The 25,717-nt window shown below is 31.9% G+C and overlaps 1 long non-coding RNA gene across 1 annotated transcript; it reads left to right on the top strand.

Annotated features, from left to right (window-relative positions):
• The first annotated feature begins 2,012 nt into the window (after positions 1-2,012).
• On the top strand, positions 2,013-25,463 carry LOC127707885 (uncharacterized). Its single transcript, XR_007985068.1, has 3 exons — positions 2,013-2,178; positions 2,715-2,764; positions 24,366-25,463. It is a non-coding gene; the product is annotated as an uncharacterized LOC127707885 (long non-coding RNA).
• The last annotated feature ends 254 nt before the right edge of the window (positions 25,464-25,717 follow it).

Raw genomic sequence — 25,717 nt, 5'->3', positions numbered from 1 at the left:
AGTCCATTTTCCAGTTACCGACTTCGATTCCAATGTTAGTTTCATTTTCAAAGAAACATCTGCTACGTAGGACAAACTGTATCACTACCACTACAAAGCAATTGGGATGAAAATGCTTTATTGTGCCGATTATGACATTAATTTAGACGTTGTAAGTGCATTACACATTCATAGTGAAAATGAGATTGCATAACAGATGATTACGCAATGAAAAATTTATAAATAAAAAATCAAAACATACTCTTTCCATTAGGTATGTATAGGATGGGATATTGTTTAATCTACATCCTAGATTGTGTACGGTATTTGTCAAACTTCACAGACTTTGAGCAAGGGGTTCGATACCTAGTGACGGCAAATATAAATTGCCAAAAAAAGGTGTTTCAACTTATCAATTTGTGAACAGAAATTAGTAAATAAGTCAATTCTAACTAAATAACACTGGGTGCAGAAGGAGAACAATCGAATATGATTTTGTGACTATTTCAGCAACCGATTCAAGAAGCCTAGAAATAGAAACCATGGCTACTTAATAGACCTACGTAACAGCAACAGTTTGAATCAAAGAAAGGGAAAAATTGAACAGCTGTAAGAGTTGCAGTATCAAGACATGTATGAAGAGAATGTTTTTTGCCTAGTACTCGGCTCGAAACAAAGCCTCGCATTATACCTGTTTCTAAGCCTTGTACAAATAGTTTTATAGGTTACAATAAACCATTATATTTTATGGCGCTGCCATTTTATGAAGATATGGTATTCAGAATAAAGAGTATGGCTAATCCTGATTGGTTGTCGTGTGCAGCCGATATTTTTTTTATCACAAGATACTTCGTGCACTCTGCATTATACCAAAGGCAAACTAATATATTTTGCTTAGCTCTGAAGACCTGAGAAGTCTTTTTACGCTGTGACGAGACAAGTATTTTTAATTGCAGAATTGATAGGCAAGGGAGATAAGTACAAATTGCGTCAAAAAAGCAACGGGAATCTATATTTCTTTGACTTAAAAATACTGTCCAAATAATTTTTCTTTAATTCTAGCAAGTTTTCGTTCTAAAAATCGACTTTCTAAAGTCAGTATCTCAAAAAGGCTACCTTTGTCGCCTATGGAGAAATCAACTGTGGTTTGCAATCTTTAATTTTGAGACAATGTATAGTTATTTTGTATATATGAAAGATTATAAAGGAAAAGACACACCTTTAATTAACTCTAAAAAATCATGTGTAAACCAATACTGTAATAGATATATAATTTGAATGGAGAAAATAAATATGACGAGTTTTATTAATTTCTTTTATTCACTCATAATTTTACTATGTCAGTTAACGTACAAAAAACAAGAAACATATGTTCTAAGGAAAACTAAGAACGAAAAGTGAATTAAAACCTGTAATAAAGTAATTACAATAGAAGGTACCACAAGGAAATTAAGATATAAAAATCAAATAAATCATATTAAACAGTGTTTTTATCGCCTTCATCTCATTGTTTAGCCATTAATTGAATTCTTTATTTATGAAATGAGTTTTACTATCATTTTCCAAGAGTAATTCTGAAACATTTTTTCAATGTCGACCTTTAATATTTGCGTTTCGAATTCTAATAAAGGTAAAATCTTTCAATAAGGTGTTATAAGCAAACACATAATTCAGGCTATGGGAAAACAATTGTCACGACAACAATCGTAGGCAAACATTAACTTAAAATATGTTCACAAAAAGGCTAGGTATGGTATCGATAACTTTTCCATCTTTTAGAAATAAAATGATATAAAACAAAGCATTATTCAATATGAAATATTAACTGATTTAATACGAAACTAAATATTCCATTAATTGCCTACATTTCTTTCGCATTTATCAAATTATAGAAAAAAGCTGGTGAAGCGAAAGGAAGAACTAGTAGAAATTCAGTGTATTTTTAGATTTATTATGTGTGAGCGCGTTTGTCACTCCTCCAATATTATTAAATTATTCATTTATATCAGGAACGCAATATCAGATAGAAAAATATCAGAGAACAGAGGACTACTAAATATCGCGCGAGAATCTTTTGACGTTACAGACAGGAATGACAACCTAATTGCAGGTATCCCCCACACATGAGGATAGTAATGAACCAAGCATTCATTATAAAAACATCCAGCTAATGAAGATGTGGACTTACGTTTTTAGCAGGTAAATACTAAATTTTTCAAGTTTGAAATATTGTTTTTTTTTAAATTTTTTTACTACTATAAAGTATTTTTTTTTATAAGAGATCAGCAAGTCATTGTTAATAAACTCAATTTAATATTTATATAAATCATAATGTAATATTCAGTTATTTATTAAATTATTTTTACCAATTTTAACTTGTTTTACAAATATACTTAAAGATTTTCACACACTGAATATTAACTGCTTTCAAAGGGATTTTGTAAGTGAGCATAAGTACGAGTATCTTTGGCCATAAACATTTATTTATAAAACTGTCTAAGGAATTACATATGGATTTTTGAAATGATATCTTTAATGGATGTTTATTTCATATATAATCTTTTGTTATTTGATATGTAACATCATAACATCGTCAGATAAAAATAATCGTAGACTGTTCCATTATCGCCCGAAAACAATAATTTAAGGACGCCATTGAAAGTTAATTTAAAGTGCATTTGCCAACTTTAATAGAAATTCATTAGATAAATTGAAGTTTTTGTTTCCGTTTTCAGAAGAAAGGGTGCAATGTTTTTCTTGGTTTGCCTTTACCTATTCCATACAAGTAAGTATGATTTATTTATCTCTCTATATAAAAGAAAAACTGTCATAGGACTATGAATGATGCAAGCCCATTTTGTAATCCTTTTCTGAAGATTCTTATATTATTTTTAGTTAATTTGTATGGTCTTTTAATAAATAATAGTCTAAAGTCGAGTGGTAAAGTGGTATTTATTTGCGACCCGTCCTTATTAATACTATGTGTCTAAAAATCATCCTAATGTTGCTAAAGAAAACACCGAATTTAAAGACAAAAATCGGAATGTTTCATAAAACAAAGTATGATAATGCCATACATCAATCATCTCGTTAGCGCTTATCGTAGAAGCATCATCGACATTTAAGAAAAGTCTCAAATTTCAAATTTAACTTTGTTCACATGTATATATATGCGGACATGGAAAGTTAATGTTGACAGTAATATGATATAAACAAAAAATTGTTTCTAATTTCTTCAAGTATGAGACTGTCTTAAAACCATATATCCTTGCAACGATAAAAGGGCCACAATTATCCTTAGTTGTGTCATTATACACAAATCATAAGACAATATCAAAACTCTTGTGCCTTCAAATCAACTTTTGCGTGTCGCTAAATCTTGAAGCCATTGTAAAAAATGTACTAACTTAAACACTGAAATTAAGAATGCGACAGTACATGTTAATATTTTTGCTGGTCATTACAGAAAAAAAAATGAATTCTATAAATAGAAATCAATTGAAGATATTTTCCTTTCCTAAGGAAACTGTACTATATTCTCTGATTTTATGAAAAATATTTTGATTTCAAACTTTTGAATAAAATAAAAAAATAGCTGACATTTAATTGAACTCGATTTAAGATAAATATAGTAATATAGAAGGCTGATTTCAATAAATGACTTTGCTTTTTAGATGATTACCTCTCGATCTTTTATAAGAACACATCAAAGCAATGAGTTATGAAACCGTAATAATTTTAAAGATGAAAAGACATTTGTAAATTAACGTTAAATCTTTTGAATAGCTGCTTACGACCAACCGTAAGCATAGTAAGAGAGCATTATGAATAAAATGGAGATATACAGGAAATACAGAAATATTAGTATTTTTACAGTGATATTTGTAACTTCTTGATAAATTTGCCATAGCATTTAAGCTAATTAGCAAGTTCATAAACACTGGACACTTGAACATTTTTATCAATACTGTATGCCTGTTGAACACAAAATCAGGCAACTCAAAGTCAGAAATACAAGGAAATTGGTTTCAGAATGAAATTTATAATGAAAAAAACCTTCAAAAAATCAACAATAGACATAAACTTGTGTAACATTTTAATCTCTTAATCGACCCGAGTATATAAAAGCGGTGAATAAAATCACATACTATTGATGGAAATGTAACACAAAATTGGTATAAATTAACGTTTCATTTTCTCAGGTTTAATGGACTTTCCCCATATTTGAAATTACCTTGGAGTTCGGTAATTTTGTAAACACTTTTTTTCCCTAAAAGACAAAACTTGAAGACAACCAGTAACGAGTTACCTGATTTTGTAGACTGGTACCTGTCCGTTATTTGTGGAAGAGGCACATGAAGATGTGACGGGGTTTAAATAGTTTTCCCGAGAACCAGCCAGTTCAGAGAAAACTCTAAATTTTATAATACTGGTATGAAAATGAAGTAACGATGACTGTGATTAACACCTTTGTCAATTTATCACGAGGGTCATATTATTTTTTTTGAAATCACATGGTCTATATATATTTACTTCGTCTCAGATATTTAGCCCAGCAATGTAAGTTCTGCAAATTTGTGTTAGCAAATTTTTGTTCTTCCCTCAGTGGGATTCAAACTCCTGCATCTGTTACATCGTGGCAACACCGCCTGCACTGTGTCCAGCGCCCTAGACCACTCGACCAACTAGGCTATATAAAATATAGCTTTCGTTAGTCGAGTAATGCCTTTCCTCGTCGGCTTTATCTAAGGTTGTAACAAAGTACATGATGACTCATACCCAGTACGGAAAGACATGTCTGAAAGTATAGAGGGCCGTATTAAACAAATACGTACATAAGGAACCATGTACATAAATGAATGTTTTTACTGTGTCAAAAAGATTATAAATAGAAATATAGTACTAACTAAATAGGACTGTTAAACATTTGATTGTACCGAGTTGAAACTTCACTCGTAGATTTAATACAAATTGAATCACTTCCAATCATTTTATATATTAATGTTATTAAGGTTTTAATGTAAATGGCTTTGTCTTTCTAGTAATACATGTTTTTTTCTGCAGTTATTCACCAATTTTTTTTTTTTTGCTTTGTTTTGATAAGAAGAATTTAGTTACTTTGAGTCATGCTTCTATTTTAACGTCACAAAAGGAGCTTATATCATACGAGAAGTATATATCAAACTATCTGAAGAAATGCTTAAAATAGAAAGACACACATTTATTAACTCAGCAAAAAGGAAGATTATACAGGTTTCTCAAATTCAATCCCTAAACTGTATAAATTGAATAAGATCAATGTATTGCAAAACCGAGTATGGAATCTTTTATCGGTATAAGCTCTCAATTGAATATGATGCTGTTAAGCGATAAAACATTGTATTGCCAACAAAGGAATACATTTTGTGCAATAATGTTGCTAATGTGGTAGAATAAAGCTTCTTCACCCTTGCATATGGAGTCAGTATCATCTACTTTGTACTTAATAAATATGAAATGACGGTCACAACATGTAGATTAATGTCTTTTCAATGCTGACATTTGTATAAATCACGTAAAACCTACTATGAGATGAAGTATATAATCATTCTCTTAAATTTATTCTACCAACCACACACATATTAGTAGTCATTGAGACGATGTGTCCGTTAGGTTGTCCATTTGTTATTTGCATAATGTCTTTGTACGTTGACCATAAGTTAATCACATTCATAAATACATATTAGACACAATATTAGCCATTTGTCACAGTCATTGTATTCGCAAATTCCACAAAGTACATACCAAAGGTTATAATTTTAGGTTGGAAGTCTGATTGAAATTATACTGATCGTTTTTCTTATGAGTAATTAAAGCTAAAAATTCAGACGTAGTGATTTGGTGATTTATAACGATATACAAATAAGTTCTCAACTGAGGTTGAAAGTCCTTTTCAGTTGCCATTTAAGAGCGCTATTTGCAATGCTCTATAATTGTGCAACATATCGTAGTAAAAATCTTTAGTATTTTCTGCCTACTAAAATAATATTTAATATGCAACTAGTAAAGACTGAAATTTCAACACGAATTAGACGATTAAGTTATGTTAGCCATCGGTCACAAATGAACATTCTTTTCGATATTCTCGATAAAATTCCGAAATTAAACCAGTGTGTTACAGACAGAATTTGGTATTGATAAACAAAATTGTATTCCCATTTGTCAATATAACACCACAAACTGCGTGTTGAAATATATTTACCCAAGCTTAGGAACTGTACGTTTTCATTCATACTCTTCGCGTACAGCACGTTGGCATTTTTATGTTGCTTTCCTTTTAGACTTATCCATTCTGTCATTTAAACCTTATAACATATACAAGTACCTAACATTTCATTTGAATTTCTCCTGTAAGACTGTTCCTGGTTAGACGCAGTCTTGTCAAGTCAGAGTTCACGAATCAATTTTTTCGTGCTAAAAGGGCACTGAATTTATTGTAAGCTGGAAAATATTAAAACAACAATATTCTTAATGAGTTCTTGGGTTCTTTCATTCTCATGAGTATATACCTTATCGCCATTTTAGAATCTCCGATACTTGACCTGAGAATTTGCGACACTTTAACTATTGACATCATACAACAATCACTTTTCGTTTGTGGCGTCAGACATTTCCTATTGTGACGTAAACATTTTACGGAAATCTTTGTGATGTCTAGTAATGGCGGACAAATAGCGATAAGGTGTATTGTATTATTTTTAATACCATTGGTCGATGTCACGACTGGAGGATAATTTGTCCCCGAGGATATTATACCCACAGTAACCTACATCTACAGTAAGTTAGACAGACAGACAGACAAGAATTCAGACAGACAAGAATTCAGGCAGAATGTCCCCCTGTATAAAAGGGTTCACACATGACGTTAACAAAGACACAGAGTAGTTTGAGAGGCATTACTTTCTGTTTTCGAAAAAAAAAAACAATTTGGATATTTCGAAGTCAAACCATTATTCAAACGACAATAACGCAAATGTTCATACGCAACCGTGTTCTGGCTGTCAAAGCCGTTGGGATTATGTACTTTCAACCAGCAGTGTCGGTCAGATGTAGATTGTGAAAAAATAAAGATCTGCTCAAAGGTCTTCCATTAAGTCATTACAATTTTGCTACAATATAAAAATAATCTTATTTTTTGGGAAAACCTATTTCCTATCATACTATTTTTGGGCGAGTCTGAATTCGCATAGTGCGTCTTGCATGCATAACAGGTCACATGTATTCCATTTGCGCACTGGATGTTGCTCAGTTTTGAGTTCATGCAAATTCCTCGGTCTTTTTTCTATGTTCATGTTTTCAAAATGGATTTGTGAGTTTTGAACATTGGTAAACTACTGCTCCCTCTAATTCACGTTGAACTTCATGATGATTTTGTCTTAAATGATTTTCAACAGCAACCAATCATTTAAGGTAAATCTGTTTAAAACGTGAGAAGAGAATAAGGAGGTAATCAAACAAAAGCAGGAGAGAGAAAAAAAAAGACATCACAATGACAATAAGAAAACGGAGAATAAAAAGAAATGAAATAAAACAACAGTTAATATAACCTTATAGAAATATACAAATTGAATAAATAAAACCCCATTTAACCCGTAGGGTTAGGTCAATTGTTCATTAAAAGTAGATAGATTCAGCCCCGCTAGTGTTAACATTAAACGGTATTAATTTTACTACACCAGATGCACATTTCGAAAAGTGATTTTATAATCGGTGCTCAAGGTTAAAATGTTTGAAAAATCAAAACCAAATACAAACATTGAGGAGCAGATGTAATCGAAAAGAGCCAAACGTATAGCCAAAGACAGACAAGGAATATAACAATATCCTTATTTTCATTCCAGAATCGAAGCAATGGGCTACTCGACTGGTTATACCCTCGGGGACTAACTGTCCACCGGCAGAAGTATCGTTCAAGTTGTAGAAATATAATTAAACCATACACCAGAAGCGCAATTCAACAATTAATATCTTTTCATCTTTTCGATGCCATAATTTAAAAATAAATCAAAAATATCATACAGATGTTAGTGAGTATTGATGAAAACGAAAAGGATCAAAAATATACCCAAACCTCAACAAGGAATCAGAGCTATACATGAGGCAGATACGTTCCTAAATCTTAAATGATTTCCCGAAATTTAATAACAGCGAGTTTCGGCAAAACGCTATCCGTATTTTAGTGCCAGTACCTAAGTACTGAACTGCTGGGCTAAAGATACCATCGGGGACTAATAGTCCAACAGGAAAGGCATCGATCCAAGGTTGTAATAACATTATGCGATTATGTGGTAGCAATTGTATTGTACTTATCTTACTTAGACGAAAGGTCTCGCGTAAAAAAATATAAGTCTGGTATCTTTGATGACTTTTTACAACCACTGTGTCGATGCCACTGCTGGTGGACGTTTTGTTCCCAAGAGTATATCAAGCCCAGTAGTCACACCCTGTGTTGACATAAAATATCAATGATACGGTCAATTTCTGTTTTGATGTTTACAAAATTTTGAATTTTGGAAACACTGAGGTTTTTGTAATAAAAAAATAAAATACACTATGTTGGAAATCACGCACAGAAGAATACGTTATCGTAACACGATATTGTTGTATCTTACGTCGTACACTTATGACGTCATCATGTATTTAGTCATCAATACAAATTCATACAGTTTGTTTAGACCTATTTATTTTTATACTTTCAATTTTAGTATAACCACTTAACGATACACTAAGTACTTTTTCTTTGCTAATATAGTGCACTAAGAGCTCGGATCACCTCTTAAAATTACGTATTGCTTAATGTTTTTATTATAAATGCTTTTTATACTACCGTTTGTCATTTCGTATTTTGTTTGAGTGTTTCCTGTCCTCCTTAGACTTATTTCTTATCTCCTTGGTATCTTACTTTGTATCATCGCTTTTATATGGGCAATGGGCAACACTTGGCTTTGAGAGTTCCAAATGGAGGTAAATCCATAAAAGTGCTTTGGAGGCATACCATTCATAGTGTGTTATTTTGATTGCTTTTACGGTATCACACTAGTACTACAGTGCACTAGTCGATGTTCTTTATATAACTCCAATGCATAACCAAATTAAAAATCACCTGTACATCAATATGAATAGTTGATATGAAAAAATACTAGACAGGACATTGACCAAAATAAGCAATTCAGCATTGAACTACAACATCGTTTCTCCTTATTGTTTTACCAGGGTCTCAAACAAGTCAGGAATGTTATAGCTGTAATAAGTCGGTATCATCTCTGTTCTTATCCCATTTAAAATTTATCTGAATGAACACAAAACATAAATCAGAAAGTAATGAAACAGATAGAAGATACAACGATATTGGTATAATTTATGAGAGCACTGAAAATTGAAATTTTAAGCAATTCATACTCCCACAAGAATCGATAGTATTATCAGATGTTGCAGAAGGATAAACATATCCCAGATGCATTGTATTTTGAGTTTTGAGTACGACTATGTTCGATTATCACTTTAAACACTACAACGTTTACCTAAACACTTCATCTCGATATGGCAGTGCTATGACGTGTACACAATTGGGATTTCAGGACGCTTAAGTTTGACGTACAAGTAGATTCTAAAAAAATACACAGTACCTTCTCGCTGTGTTGATTTAAGTTTTGACGTCATCGTCGGATATTAGACGTTTACTTTCAAAAGTAAAAATAGGTCAGTAATTCTAATACACCGATACATTCAGTTCAGTATATAAAACCGAGAATTGATTTCGTATCTGTTAATTGGTTGTTTTTTTAGGGGGGGGGGACAATTTCAATTTTTTACAGCACTGGGTCGATACCTCTGCTGGTGGACTATCAGTCCCCGAGGGTATCATCAGCTCAGTAGTCAGTACTTCGGTACTGACATGATTTATAACATACCTTTCTAAAATTGTCCGTTCAGAAATTTCGAAATTCTAAAGAAACTAAGGTTTCAACTCCCTCAGGCAAAGTTGACCTTAGATGAATTTGGCTATATTTTTTTTAGGTATTTTTGTCATATAGCTCTTCAACTGTTTCGGTACTTATACATCCTCGGATTTCAAATGTTTGGCTTTGAGCGTTCCTGATGAAGGTAAATCCAGAAAAGCGCTTCGGACGCATGAAATTAGTATACGTGTTGTTTTCAATTTTTTGCGAAAACAACTAAAATCAGTATGTAGTAAAAAGAAGTAAGGTTTCACTAGTAAGTCTCAAATGCAACTCTGTTTGAGTAACATTCTTATATGTTGATTTCCTACGATAGTTTATATCTGTGAACTGTTGTTTGTCTTATCGTCCTTTTTTCTTTCTTGAAATAGTTATTTGTTTTATAGTGATTAGGATTATAACACAATGTTGACTGCTGTGCCCCAATTTTTGACAATTTTACCTATCATGTCTTTTTGTATTGCTCACTTATTGTTGTCAATATAATAGAATTCTATGCGACTGTCATACAAGTGAGAGGTTTAGCTAGCTGTAGAACCAGGTTTATTCCACCATTTTCTACATAAGGAAATGCCTGTACCGAGTCAGGAATATGGCAGTTGTTTCCATTCGTTTGATGTGTTTGGGCTTTTTGAATTTGCCATTTGATAAAGGACATTCCATTTTGAATTTTCCTTGGAGTTCGGTATTTTTGCTATTTTACATTTTCCTTTGGTTTGTTGTTTGTTGTATGGTGTTGACGTGTAAATTTCAAAACCGCATTGGTATTTTCTTAGTTATTTAGTTTTTCCTTGACATATATTCGACTGTCAAGTGGAACGTTAGGCGATGCAATACAAATTCAAACCAAGGTTTTTATGAATGAGACAACCACGGCGAAAATATGACAATTGCTTCAATTTGATCCGGAGTTTTTTTTTGAACTTTCATATCAGTGTCTACAAGTTATAATGCATTAGAATCGATATCATGAAACTGTATAATTTTTGTTTGTTTTTTTGTTTTTTAAATTTTAACTTCTAGAGTGGAAATTGTTTTCGGCATTTCTGGATTCTCGATGTATTAATTTGTGCCACGTAACAAACCAATTAAGCAATCATGAGAATGACTGGTTATGTTCGAAATAAAGTTATTGAACTCAAACTTATAAATTTGATTAATTGCTTTTCTACGGTGATCCGTTACGAATGTATAAATGTTAAATCATTGTTGATATCATTTCATGTCATAAAGTCCTGTTCATCCATATAGATCCTCATGTATACAAGTAGTTATACATCCCTGTCTTTCAAATGTTGAGGTTTGAGTGTTACTAATGAAGCTTAAGGATGTTCTCTACTCTGTTTTAAAAAATAACAAGCTTTTTTAAAGGCTGTTATAAATTGATAGCATATATTTAATGGAACTAAAAGCGAAGAAAAATTGAAGGGTCCGTGTCCTTTTTTTCGAGATTATAGCCATTGAAAATTTGGCGGGAACTGATTCTCTGTAGATTTTTCATACATTTAACATTGGCATCTTTTGTCTTTCAAAAACTATAAAAAAAAATAACAAGAATTTTATAAGATTTTCAAATATGGCTTTTTTCAACTATATGTAATAAAATTATAAAATGAAAAGTAGGGGTTATTGGGCAATATTTTTATAGGCACTTCATGGATAAATCCAGAGGATTTCGAATATCTGACAAAAAGTCATAAACAAGAGGAGCGAACATCCTTAATCCAGAAAAGAGCTTAGGACACACTAACTTTATAAATTTTTATTTTCATTTGTTATACAGCATCAATATAATAAGGATTACGGTAGAACTATGTAATTTTTCTAACCCTAATTCATTCCCAATTAAAAAAATCTCCGGTGCATATAAATCTTAAAAGCACGACCAAATCTGAAAGTTTTATAATGAAAATGTGAATAGTTGATATGAACAAATAATAGACAGGACAGTAACCGAAAGAAGCAGTTAGCATTCAACAACAAATTATCAGAAAAAAAAAACAATTTAGTAAACTATTCATATTAGATGAATGTGGGGAAAAGTAACAAAAATACCGAACTCCAAGGAAAATTCAAAACGGAAAGTCCCTCTACGAATGGCAAAATCAAAAGCTCAAATACATCAAACGAATGGAAAACAACTGTCATATTCCTGACTTGGAACAGGCATTTCCTTATGTAGAAAATGGTGGATTAAACCTGGTTTTATACCTAGCTAAACCTCTCACTTGTATGACAGTCGTACAGAATTCCATTATATTGACAACAATGTGTGAGGGAAAGAGTAACCGTACTGCTCATGACTATTACAATTCAGATTATAGTCGTATTAAATTGACATCGATTCTTCTAACTTTTTTACCGGGTCTCAAACAAGTCAGGAATATTGTAGCTGTAATAAATTGGTGCCATCCGTGTTCCTTTTACATTAAAAGTTTTTATGCCCCACCTACGATAGTAGTAGGGGTGTTATGTTTTCTGGTCTGTGCGTCCGTTGGTTCGTCCGTCCGTTCGTCCGTCCGTTCGTCCGTTCGTCCGTCTGTCCCGCTTCAGGTTAAAGATTTTGGTCAAGATAGTTTTTGATGAAGTTGAAGTCCCATCAACTTGAAACTTGGTACACATGTTTCCTATGATATAATCTTTCTCATTTTAATGCCAAATTAGAGTGTTTACCCCCAATTTTACGCTTCACTGAACATAGAAAATGATAGTGCGAGTGGGGCATCCGTGTACTATGGACGCATTCTTGTTTGTGAATTAAAACCAATCATTAAGCAGAAAATAATGAAACAGATAGAAGACACAATGACATTGATGTAATTTATGAGAACACTTAGAAATTAAATATTTAAGTTATTTCTATTCCCACAAGAGTCGATAGTGTTATCAGGTGTTGTGAAAGGGTAAACATATCCTACATGCATTGTATTTTCAGTTTTGAGAACGATAAGATTTCGATTATCAGTCTAAACACTACAACGTACTTTACTTAAACACTCCTTCTTCAAAATACTTCGATGAATTCAGTTCAGAATATAAAACTGAGAATTGATTTTGTATCTCTTAACTTTTTTAGGTACAATCGGTGAAAGACAATCAAAATTCGTGCAGTAATAAAAATACGAAAAGAAAAGACTAGTTAGTCTAAAATGCAAGTCTGTTTTAATAGTATGCTTATTTGTTGAGTCCTATGTTAGTTTACCTCTGTGGACTGTTGTTTGTCTTTTCGTCATTTTCCTTTTTTTGGTTATTTGGTGATAAAGTATAAACTTTACGCTCGGTTTTGTATCTCATTAGTAATTTAGTTTTTCCTTCACATATTCTTGATTGTCAAGTGGTATGTTAGGCGATGCGAGACAAATTAAAATCAAGATTTTCATGAATCAGACAACGCTACCACGGCGAAATATGACAATCGCTTCATTGTGTTCTGAACTTTTTTTTAAATTTTTTATTACAGTTTTTATATTGCATTGGCATCGATATCACGAAAATGTATAAATTTTGTTTGTTTTTTTCTTTTTTAGGCATTTCTGAATTCTCTATGTATTAATATTTTTCCACTCAACAAACCAATTCACAAATCATGAGAATATATGGTTATGTTCTAAATAGAGTCATTTGACTCATTAAAATTATACATTTGATAAATTTCTCCTCTACGGTCATCCGTTACGAATGTTAAAAATTACTGTCTTTGTTTTAATCATTTGATGTCATACTTTGTCTTTCTTTATATGTCCCTTTCAGTCATAAAGTGCAGATGAAGAACAGCAATAAAAGCGCTGTTCCTTTGCTTTTGTGTGTTTTTGCTGAGCATGTACTAATTTTGTGTCATGGATAGATACCCCATATCCTGTGTTATGTGCCGGCACTAAGCCGGTCCTTTATATGATATGGGTTTGAGATTGTTACATGATTATCTGCGGATCTATATTATTTTCTGCATAGTATGCAAAATTAAAGATTTTAGGTAATTGAAATAAATACATTTTTATTATTTTTTATAAAAGAAGAAGATGCAAAAAAAAAAACTTAAATATATTTATAACAATACATGTTCATTGTTTATTTATGCACATAATGCGTGACTCATATTTGCGTAAATTCCCAAACCGGGTTATTTTTAGAAATATAAACAAGGTACCATGTTCTTACAACAACTTGTCGTCGGAACATGGGAAATGATTTATAGTTTGCGTTTTTTTTTCTCTAAATAGTTATTTTATATTCTATTTTCTTTTTCTATTATATAGGTCCTTACGTATAAAAGTAGTTATATAACCCTGGCTTTCAAATGTTTAGGTTTGAATGTTCAAAATGAATGTAAATCCAGACAGGAGCTTATGACAAACAAAATTAACAAAAGTGTTATTTTCATTTGTTATACGGCATCAAACTAGTACTACAGTGGAATAGTAAAAAGATACATGTGCCAATGAGACAACTCTCCATCCAAGTCAAAATTTATAAAAGTAAACCATTATAGGTCAAAGTACGGTCTTCAACACGGAGCATTGGCTCACACAGAACAGCAAGCTATAAAGGGCCCCAAAATTACTAGTGTAAAACCATTCAAACGGGAAAACCAACGGTCTAATCTATATAAAAAACGAGAAACGAGAAACACTCATGAACCACATCAACAAACGACAACTACTGAACATCATGCAGATTCCTGCCCTTTTCCTATTCCTAATTCATTACCAAATTAAAAATCACTGGTACATATAAATCCGAAAAGTACGATAAAGATGGAAATATATAGTTGATATGAACAAACAATAGACATGACAATAACCGAAATAAGCAAGTCAGAATTAGATATTAGATAAAAAATTATGAGAAACATACAACATAGAAAACTATATAACAAGATGAAAGTGGGAATGGGTAACCATTTCATGCCCGAATAGTTGCATCCGTTGTTCTGCTCATGACAGTCTTTTACTCCTTTTCCTTTGTTTGGTTGTTTATTGTTGACGTGTAAGTAAAGTTTACACTCGCCTTGATGTCTTCTTCGCTATTTAGTTTTTCCTTGACATATATTTGACTGTCAAAAGGAATATTAGACGATGTGATACAAATTAAAACCAAGGTTTTCATGAATCCGACAACGCCTACCATGGCGGAAATATGATAATTGCTTCAATTTGTTCTGCAACTCTTTATGAATTTTTGATTACAGTTTACCAGTTATAATGCATTGGTATCGATATCACGAAACTATCAATTTTGTTTGTTTTTCTTTATTGAGTTTAATCTTCTAGAGTGGAAATTTTAAAGGCATTTCTGAATTCTCGACATATTAATTTTTTCCACTTAACAAACCAATTAACTCATTTATGAGAATGGCTGTTTATGTTCGAAATAAAGTTCATTGAATGATCAAAATTAAAAATATGATTAATTGCTTCGTACCATTTGTTTCAAATTACTAACACCTCTTAACATTTTAACAACATCTAAAATTTATTAAAGTTATGTGTAAATTAATTTCGGACGTCAGCTAGCTGTCAGTAACTGCGAGTACTCTCAGATCTGTACCTAGTGTTCTTTTTGTTGTTAAGGATGAGGGATGGATAAATACCCCGTCACGTCCTGACTGTGTTTATTTTTAATTTTCTGCTTTATATCTATCTAATGAGTTAAGCCTTTTTCAACTGATTTTTTTAGTTTGTTCTTATATTGTTCTGTTACACCACTGTCCCAGGTTAGGGGAGGGTTGAGCACTCACAAACATGTTTACCCCCGCCTCATTCTTTACGTGCCTGTCCCAAGTCAGGAGCCTGTAGTTCAGTGGTTGTCGTTGGTTCATGTCTGTCATATTTGTTTTTCGTTAATTGTTTTGTTATAAATTAGGCCGTTAGTTTTCTAAATTGAATTGTTTCATATTTTTCATGTCGGAGCCTTTTAAAGCCGAATATACGGTATGGGTTTTCTCATTGTTGAAGGCTGTACGGTTGCATATAATTGCTTACATCCACTTTATTTGTACTTTGGTGGATAGTTGTCTTAATGGCAATCATACCTCATCTCCTTATTTTTATATTGTGTTTTCCCCTTCAAAAACACTACACTTTGTTGTTGAAGACAATTATTACACAAAATTGCAAAGTTGAACATGTTTCTATCACTTTTGCTTTGAATCGTCTTCAAACGTTGTCCAATACGAATTTACACGTGTCTGAAAGACAATTGATTTACTACCGAAATAAGTTGATTTGTGGTTTCGATTTTTCCCCCATATTTAGACAAATCACCTTGTCAGGATTATAGTTCAGAGATATCTTAAATACAACATAAAGAAATTACAACCATAGTATTATTGCAATCTCGAAGTGATGAAACCGTGGATGCTACTTGTTATATATATCTTTATTCTCATAAAGCCAAGCATAACATCGGTACAGAGATAATGATAAAGGCACAGATAATTTTAAAATTGCCTAGGGGACATTTTGAATTTCTACTCAATGAACAGAAAAAAAAATAGAAAGAGAAAATTAAAGTGAAATATTTGTTATGACCAGACACTTTTGTGTTTTCAGTATCAAAAAGAATCCCATGACTTTGATTGTGTAATACATGATGAGCTTATATTATCACTTTTATCATTTGCACAAAAAAGCATTTATTCATACGTAGATGTATGTTATCAGCATGAAAATCTTTCATTTCAATTGTGCAATACGTTGAGTTATGCATGGTAAATTTTTAAGCATAATTGTTATAATTCTCGTAATTTCCACGAACATTTTCTTTTCTCATCTTCTAAATTTTTGAATAGTACATGTTGAATTTAATAATTAATCAACAAAAGTGAAACCTTAATAGCACAAAATCATGTCTCAATGTGTATTTTAACAACATGACCATGTAATTTACAAAAACACCAAAAGACTTACTAGACAGTAATTACACAAGTTTTTATAACTTTTATTCATGTTTCTAAATTATTTACAAGGTTTAACTGTCATCCAATTTACTCGCACATTTGGACAACGTCTTCCGTGTTTCATTTGTTAATTAGTGTCCAAAACGATATTTGGACATTTTATTGGTATTGCTCTGTTCTTTTTTACTTCCTGCTTCTTAACTCGTACTATCTTAGCAGCAATAAAGGATTATAACTTTATATTTGGCACGATGTTGGATCAGTATCCTTAGCTGTGGTTTCAATATTTTTTATTTACAGAAATTGGTCAAGTGTTTGTTATCTGATGGATACAAAGATTTGTGTGGTGATTTTTTATATCTATATTTACACTTTTCAGAAAAATACAATTGATATATTGCATGATACAATAACCTAATGCAGGCTTAGTCTCCAATACTAAGAGTGATAAATCCATGGATAATGTGTTATATAAACTGTTATCCTCAAGTGTTTACTATTTAAACCAGAGGCCAACTGGCACTGTTTATGGGCTCTGAAGGGGAAATTTAAATGATTGAGTCAATAACTCCGAAAATTTCAAAGATTGAAACTTGATAATAAATTTCTTATAGTGTTTTGTGGACTCGTATATCTGTTCGTTTGTTTTCACGCCTTGACATTTCTTTTAGGTTTATGAGTTCTGAATGTCCCCTTGGTATCTTCCGCCTCTTATTTGAACATGTTGACAGTACTTAGTTAACTTGTTTTTTTTAAATATTTTTTTTTATTTAAACCAGAGGCCCACTACAGTTCATGCATTATGATGGTCACTAAGGCGGAAAGTTTCGAGTTTTGTTTGATAGAGGGTGCACACGTGGCAAATCAACAGTCTAATTACTTGAAGTGTCCTTACTGTTTCTGGTTTAATTTGATTTTGCTGTCCTGGCCTTTTGTGAAATCAATTCATTTATTTGGATTATTCACTCATGCAGTATCCCATTACATCTGATTGATTAATTGTTGGTGTTTAACTCAACTATCAGGACTATAAGCTATATTTGGAGTCGAACTCATTGCTACGTTCGGGGTTCGAACTTACAATCTCAGTTTTGACAGGCTTGTGATACAGTAGATGCACTATTTAGACCACACGGCTACCGAGTTTCCCCTCGTTACACCTGTACTTTTCCTTATACATTTGCAACTAATATGCTGATTAACAAACAGTGTTACTATTAGATACAAAATGTATATAACATTTCAAAAACTTTCTTGATTTGGATATTTTAACATTGAACTTCATATTCGAGCGTTTGACTTTGTAAGGTTTTATTGACTTCCGCTCTTTTTGAACTTACCTTGGAGTTCGGTATTTTTGTTAATAATTTTTCACAGCAGTGGCTTTAGCAAGAGGGATTTTTCAGTTTGTTTTTTTCAAGTAATATATATTAACCGGACATCTGTTGTGTTCGCTTAACGCTTCGAAGTGGAGATTTTAGATTGAACGGCGGACTAGTTTAATTATATATATTGAATTTTAAACTCTTTCAAAGAAGCAGTTTTGTTTCACGAAACTTATGTCATTCTTTTCGGTAAATCATATTTGTTTTTTAGTAAACAACAACGTGTATATAAAAAACAGAATTATTTTTGTTTTATCCTTTTTCAGTTTCAGTTTTATTGTTTTTTAATACATTAAAGGAAACCTATTTTCCTAAAGCTACAAATATATAAATGTATATACAAAACTATGCGACGAATTTACATAGCCAAAAGGAAAAACTACGTCTGAAGCTAAAGGGTATTTAAACAAATAAAAAAAATCTACTTAATTTCTCCAAGAAAGCAAATTCAACATGTAAATGGTATACTTTGTCATTTGATATTTTAACATTATAAAATGAATCCCATTAAACTGATAAAACTAACATAACGAAACATAATTTTAATGTGAAATAAATGAAATGTTATAGTTAAAGCTATAAAATCCAAATAATTTTAGATGACAAATTTTAAAGTTTGTTGAATCATGTAAAACAATGAGCTGTATAATATTTGATAGCAGCCCCCTATTCTCTTCAAAGAATTTTTTTCGATAATTAAGAGATATTCATTTCATTTAATTAAAGTACTGTTAAAAATAGTTTGTTTTTGCATCTTTTAGTATAGTGAAATAAATTCAGATGGCTTATGTTTCAGCATAAGACAAGACAAGACAAATACAAATACTAAATTAAAGTCTCACCTCATGTGCAGATCTGTACATGTATATAAAAAATGGAAGATCTCTGGACGTCTCTACTAAATTGATTCAAAACTTTTCTAAATCATACAAAGAGGCAAAATACAAAATACGAAAATAGAATATGAAATGGTTAACAGTTCACATGTAATGACCGTTGAAATATACATGTTGTTCACAATTCTGTGCTATGGTTTAAAGGATAGTTGTCTCATTTGCTATTATATCACATCTCCTTATTTCGTTCGTGCAAAAAAAAGTCTGCCAGTTGATGGAACGTTTTTGAAATCTAAGGAATTGTTGGTAATTTCATTGTAAAGAAAATAACGTCACGCCATCGGTAGAATTCCCAATGTTTTGGACGTTGTAAGCCAATCAAAACGTTTTTGTGAACGCATTTGGAAATATTGCCTAGAATGCAATAGTTTCTGAAACGGCGAATTCTTTCATGAAGATTTTGCATTATATATAGATTGTAGTTATCTTGGATTATTTGTAGTGTCTGACTTTGATTCTGGTCCTGTAGCAAAAGTATCGACGTATTCTGCACAGACTGTTTGCTTCATATTCATATTTTAACGGGTGCCCCACGTGGAGCAGGATCTGCTTACCCTTCCGAAGCACCTGAGGTCACCCCCTGTTTTTGGTCGGGTTCGTGTCGCTCATTCTTTAGTTTTCTATGTTGTGTTTTTGCACTGTTTTCCTTTTCATCGTTTTTCGTTGTTTGCCATGGCATTGTCAGTTTGTTTTCGATTTATGAGTTTGAATATCCGTTTGATATCTTTCGCCTCCCATTTAACGACTTAGATACAGAATTTATAAGAAACGTCTCCTCATTGTCTTGCTTTAAAACATTCGTTCCTTAGAGTTTTGCGTTTTCTTGATCTCTTATACCAGATTATATTTTCAATTACATATTTTGGTGTTTGAATGAGGCTTGTAACGAGAAAATAAAAACTCCAGGATTGTAATGAAGAAAATAAAATCTGATATAATATTTTCCCGAATCTAAAGTTCACCACCACTTTGTTATCGATGAATATAATATCTCCAATTATCAACGACAAACAATTTTCTTCAGATTACATTTATTTATTTTTCCCGTCGGATATTTACAGATCCTTATCGTGATCTTTTGTGTTTTATTATTTATCCCTCTTCAGACTGTAGAGGCGTCTCTAGGTTTAAAGATAATCATAGGAGCTGAAGAATATGCAACGAATGAATAAATTAGATAACTTTGGATAAAATAATTATGAAAAATCATTTAAGAATCGTAGACATATTTTTAACACCATTCAGTAAATCTGTGAATTTTCATGTGGCGGTCAGATATATTTTGGTCAACTGTTTTGATGACGTATAATTAGTTGATTTCAAATGACAGATGATCTCATTAGTCGGTTCATTAGTCAGTATTTATTCAAAACTAAGAATTTGTCATGAATATATATTCTGACAACTGGCATGATTATAGTCTAGTGTGTCTGTATGGACAAGAGAAGGTCAACGCATATATTGTCTTTTCTTTTACATAAATTTCTCCTTTAAAGAAGGTCTGTTATAAGCATTATTGGGAAATTTCAACCCCCCGAAATAAAGTTGAGAATTGTCTACCTACATCTTTGTTCAAAGAATTCAAATGGTCTTGAACTTATACACAATTATTGCCAATACCTGACAATGATGGTTAATATTATGGCTTCCAAAGAAAAGCAAATACTGTACATCTTATGGATCTTTTATGCATTCTTTATGTGCAGACTTGCATTCTGTTTCATATACGATGATACTATATTAATGTAAATGCAAAACAGTATTCCGACTAAAGAAGGAAATCAATTAATAGTTAAGTTATTCCTGCTAACGCCTACCGTTCATTTTACTTTACCAGGTTGATATTACTAATGCTGGTGGACTGTCAGGGCCTGATATTACATTCCGCCCTTCAGAAACCAGTGCTTGACAATTAGTAATATTTGAATTTTATATTTGGCGATAAATATGTATTTATAAATTACACGTATGTTGCTGTACAAACAATATGGTTCCCATTCCTTCAGTCAAAGTTGAAATACTTCTTTTTCGGCCCTCTTTGGTTTTGAATATCTGAAAAGTTTTATATATTTGGCTTCATCATGGTAGTACTACTAGTATATTTGACTACAATATAGTACTTCCATGACCTCACAACAATTTGGGAGGCTACCCATTGAAGGTTTTTCAAGAACCATTTCGTGTCCACAGAAATTTGTATAAAACGTTTATTTTGTTCCCATTCCCAAAAGAGAGGCGAAAGATACCAAATGCACATTCAAACTCATAAGTCGAAAAATAAACTGAGAACGCCATGGCTAAAAAAGAAAAAGACCAACAGACAAATAATAGTACATAAAACACAACAGACGCAGAAAGGTAATAATCTGAGGTATAAAATAGATGGAGGTTATTTATTTTCCCTATTATATGTTTTTTATCGCATTACCACTATTAATTTAGGTTAGATAGTTCCAGATCTCATGTTCTTCTCTATACGAAATGTTTCATAACAGACTTAGACACGAATATTAAAAGCATACAGTCAATGTTTTTCTTGTAATATAATACCAATACCAAATCGTTTGTTTTTATGATGACATGTGTTTTACAATATTAAACAATTATATATCAATAAACGGTTGTTATTACATGTATCAAAACCCTGCCCTTTGCACCTATAGGTCACTTTAAACATTTATACATATAAAAAGAAAACGGCGGACAAAATAAGAATTTAAGTTTGGTCGTTCTTATATAAAAAAATCTTTACTTAAACGCATTGTTAAAAAAAATAGCAGTTTTTCTAGGATATTTGCAGATAAGCAAATTGAAAATTTTCATCTTTAGAGAGAATTTCAAAAAAGTGTTAAAGATTCGGTATAAGTTAAATTTTTAAAATCTCGGTAAAAAGTACAGTCCATTAGAAAGTGGCGTTCAATTTCAACACAGTTTGAGTCACCCATTTTGTAAATACGACCAGCTTCTGCTTCTCAAACGAACCGTCCTGTTCCAGTCCTCAAAGGAAGTATGCCGCATCTAAATTGTGCCAGTATAGAACGTTCAGCACGAGTGAGGTTCAATCCAACATAGGTTTCACATTTATGTTCTGATTTAAATGTTTTATATGTTCGCAATTTTGGAAAGTTTGTAATAGAATTTTTCTCATTCAGTGGAACACAACATATGAAGTCTGTCTTTTACAAGTGAAAGATCACAAATCTGGGTTTGGTGGAAATATTCCTCCATGTCAATTTGTATCAAAATGTGTTTCACATCTGATAACCAATTGTTCAAACAACGTTCAAAGTCCCAGTTGAAAACGTGTTTACATAAGCGTATATCGTCCATTCCGATGAGCTTATTCCAAGGTCTGATTATATTGTACCAGTGTCTTTCTTTACATGGCAGCCCTCCAACATCGCCATGTTTAACAACTTCCGGTGCAGATTTATGAACACCAAAGAAATAACGGTTGGCTATGTTTTGCACCAAATTAACACATGCATAGTCTTTATACCCCCAGACTTAGGAGTCATAATCTAAAATCGGCACGATACAAGATGTATACAGTTTTTCAAATGTCTTTATATTTCGAAGTTCTTAAGATTATGAATTTTAGAAATTTTTCCAACGAGTGCTCGCCCTTCGGCTAATATTAAGCTTTATATTATTCACAAAAAGGTGATCTTTTTAAGTAGCACCAATATTTCATGAATTGTTTCATTCACAAAGTGAATGTCTCAAAAGTTATGAAATACTACTAGAAATTGAAAATAAAAGAGTCTATATCATATACTTAAAATAGTGTTTCATATTTTACATATTTCCATAAAACCAAAAAGTTTATCAGCGCTACATGTTGCTGTTGAAGGTATTTTTATACCAAATTGCAAATTTTACATGTTTTTGTCAAACTTTGCATCGAAGCACATCAATTATACCAAAAACTAAATTACAACCCAATCTATTTATATCTTGCTAGACTAAATATGGATCATTTAACCCATTATTGAGAAAGGCCTTTGAACTTTCGAAATCCCTCGATTTACAAGGTGTATATTCTTGTATTCATATATGCTAAGAATGTCTTACCAGACAATAACCTTGAAGACAAAGTGGCCAACTGTAAGAATATTACAGATGTTAAGCTTTTAAATCAGAATTTCTGTATAAAAAATTAAAACCTTCACTTAAAGAAAATTTTTACATATTGTTAAATGATATTTCTATCAGGAATATTTTTACAAAACTTCGTATAAGTGACCAATGTCTTGAAATTGAAAATTGTCGTTATATTAAAGTTCCTCGAGAATAAAGACTGTGCAAAACCTGTAAAGTTGTCGAATATGAATCTCATTTTATTCTGAATTGTAAGGTTAACCAGAATATCAGACAAAATCTATTTAATGATATACAATTAGATATCAGACAAAATCTATCCGATGATATACAATTAGATGGCATCTAATTATATATCATTACATAGATTTTGTCTAATATTCTTGTTAACCTTGCAATTCAGAATAAAATAAGATTCATATTCGATCACTTTACAGGTTTTGAGATGAACATCTAATGCATTCCCCTAGTCCAAACAATTATGACGTCTTGAAAGGCTTTTTTTTCTGTGACGCCTTCCTACGACATCATAACGCTGAAGCCATTTTTTCCGTCTGGACTTGGAGAGAGAATTTACGGCGGAACTTTGAGACCCAATTTTGCCATGAAATCTTTATTGACTGCTAGAAATGTTTGCATTGATACACAGTTTTACCTTTTGTGTGTTTGTTGGTGCAAAATATTTCCAGAAATATCCCAAAGTAATGATAAAATAAGTTACGATTCCATTTGAGGTGTGCAATGATCTACTTCGATTTCAAAATGGTTCCTGATTTCCCAAGATTCTTCACTTCCGGAGAGTATAAAATATCAAACTCCGTAAAATTTAGCAGACCCGAATTTGCGGTTAATATAAATCGAACGTTCCGGAATTCGAGTCTTTCAAATTTTATGGAGTTTGGTATTTTATATGCTGTAAATGTTTAATTACATTAAAATTGGTTTGATTTGATTTAAGTTACAAATATTCATTGACTGACTAATGTGTAGGAAGATGTTATAACAAATATAAGGAACCGTTCATCACACTGTAGTTTAAAAAAAAAGACTGTTTATTCGATTTGAATTTTGTAAATGAATTCAAATATTCTTTGAATTTATATTTCAGTGACCTTGGTCGAGTCCTTTCGAAATGAGGCTACAAGTTACTTGGATGCACTACTCACCTCACAGAACACTAGAAGTAACGTGAACTCAAATATTTTACCAGTCAAAAGAGGCTGGGAAGCATGGGATATGCCTTGGATGAAAGCCAGTGTGCGTCCAACAAAACGAGCGTGGGAGGGTATAGGTTTAATTAGTCGCAGAGTTATGTATCCAGGTACTTTGGAACAATTAAAGCGTGGATGGGAAGGGTTAAATTGGCGATATAGAATGCACCAAGGTAAACGAAGTCAAAATATTTTGGAACCTGTGTCAGAAGAAGCCAACAGCTGTGTATGCTGTAAAAATGACAATGATCCACTCTGTTGTTTATCTTGCACTAGCGAAACTGAATCAGAACAAACCGAAAACTCGGGACAACAAACCGAAAACTCGGCACAAGGATACACGTCTTTTTTAAACGTATTTTGTCGTTGTTGTTCATCTTCAAACGACGCTGAATGCTGTCGTTATTGTGACATGCTTACAAATTGAGGATATATACGGTGTTGTCACATATTTATTGTCATCAAACCATTGTTATACATTTTATTATATAATTCACTGATTTTGCTTTACTATTAGCATTACTATCCATATTTTGCAATTCATTAAGAATATGTCAACTGACTAGGAAGGAGCATTAGTTTTTGATTTATCATAAACGTCATCATTGATAAGAAAGAACGGTGTTCCCTTAAACGGTGACTTCTTCTGAAACACAAGAAGACTGAACATTAAACCTTTAGTATATAATTTGTAATTATATGAGATCAAAATAACCGGGAAGAAACAAAAATTACCAATTAAAGGACATGATTAAACAAAATTAATATTGGTATTTAAAATACGGCAGGTACGTACCAGTACCAGAAAATAGTCTATGAAAGACACGATTGACCTGAGATCAGTCTTGGATAAAAAGCAAAATGATCACGTGCTTTGTATCACATGTTAAATATCTTTTAAGCGATATAAGTAAATGTTTGCAAACAATAACTATAATGTGCTTTTTGTTCATTTTACCTTAGTTACCTTATTACCTTACAGATTTTAAAACTAATCAGAGTGTATAGTTCTATTGTTAAAATGTTGTTGTTTTTACATCATTTTAACGATTGAACTATACACTCTGATTGTTTTTTAAAATCTGTAAAATGCAAATATTATTTAGTTTGTTGTTTGTTTATTTCATCTGTAATTATTATTAATATTGGTTCTTATCAAGTGTCTATTAGAATGTTTTAAAGGTTGTATAATTAAAACACTAAGTCTTAAATCATTTTTATTTACTCATCGTCTTTCAATCTCATGCGT

Source organism: Mytilus californianus, unplaced genomic scaffold (assembly GCF_021869535.1).
Source record: "Mytilus californianus isolate M0D057914Y unplaced genomic scaffold, xbMytCali1.0.p SCAF_7, whole genome shotgun sequence".
In the NCBI taxonomy this organism is placed as follows: Eukaryota; Metazoa; Mollusca; class Bivalvia; order Mytilida; family Mytilidae; genus Mytilus; species Mytilus californianus.
This window is presented reverse-complemented; position numbering and strand designations above follow the sequence as displayed.